We start from the raw sequence: 1036 nt of genomic DNA on the forward strand, positions 1-1036 counted from the left end.
TCCACTCCCGCCTATCATATCCCATATTCCAGCCACCGCGAAATGGTCTGAGTTACACTCTATGGTACAGTATCTTATAGCTGATTAAATGCCAATTCCTTGCCTCTGATAGCCTTTTTACTTTACTGTATAACAAAACCGTACTTTACTATACAGAGGCATTTGTCCTCCGGGTAGGCCATCAATTCTATGACCTGCCCCGCTAATCCTGGCCTATTTTGTTTAATAATATGGTCCTGGATCACCAACCCCAATCTTCGTGCCGCAATAGTGAAGCTATCCAGTCTTACTTTTAGCAATAACTGGAGCTTATGCACTGTGACTAGCGCTATCAGCATTACCATTTCTAGTTAGTTATCCAGATTTAATGCTGTAGCCGGCGACCAATTCCTTAGCAAGATCAAAGCCACACTTACATTCCAAATATAGTTGTATCTTATTTTTTGGTGGCTTGGTGTTAACATATCCTCTAAAATTTTTAACTGCCAGAGGATGTGATCCCACAGACTGTCTTACTGTTTCTTGCCATTAATAACTTGACAATGCACTTTCGGCACTATTCACAGTGCTGAAACTCAGTCCTCCATATTGCAGGCTGGTGAGCAACTGTAGCACCCCCCGGAACATCCTTATTTCTGTGGTCCAGAAAGTTATCATGGCAGTAATTAGTCCATTTTAATATGACCTAAATACTGTTATTGAGTAGACCTTCTTTGTGCTGCTGTGATCATGTCCACAGTTCTTTTGATAGCCCCATGTCCCGTAGCGGTGTTTTAGAGTCTACAACCTACTAAATCAATATTTTCTATGACATGGATAGCTATCCTCAGTTACTGGATGCACCAGCAACTTAGGACTACGTCTTACTGTTATACATGGTTCCAGCACCATGTCCTGTACCCCCGAAAACCATAGTTGGGTAAGCCAATCGGGTACTAAGACATCCCCGATGCCGATTCCTGTTGAATGTCCCTTCGTACCCCAAATTTATAAAATAGACAAGGAGGTAATACATAAATGAAAAAACCCTCCCCTA

The sequence above is a fragment of the Leucoraja erinacea genome, unplaced genomic scaffold (genome assembly GCF_028641065.1).
Source record: "Leucoraja erinacea ecotype New England unplaced genomic scaffold, Leri_hhj_1 Leri_168S, whole genome shotgun sequence".
Classification (NCBI taxonomy): Eukaryota; Metazoa; Chordata; class Chondrichthyes; order Rajiformes; family Rajidae; genus Leucoraja; species Leucoraja erinaceus.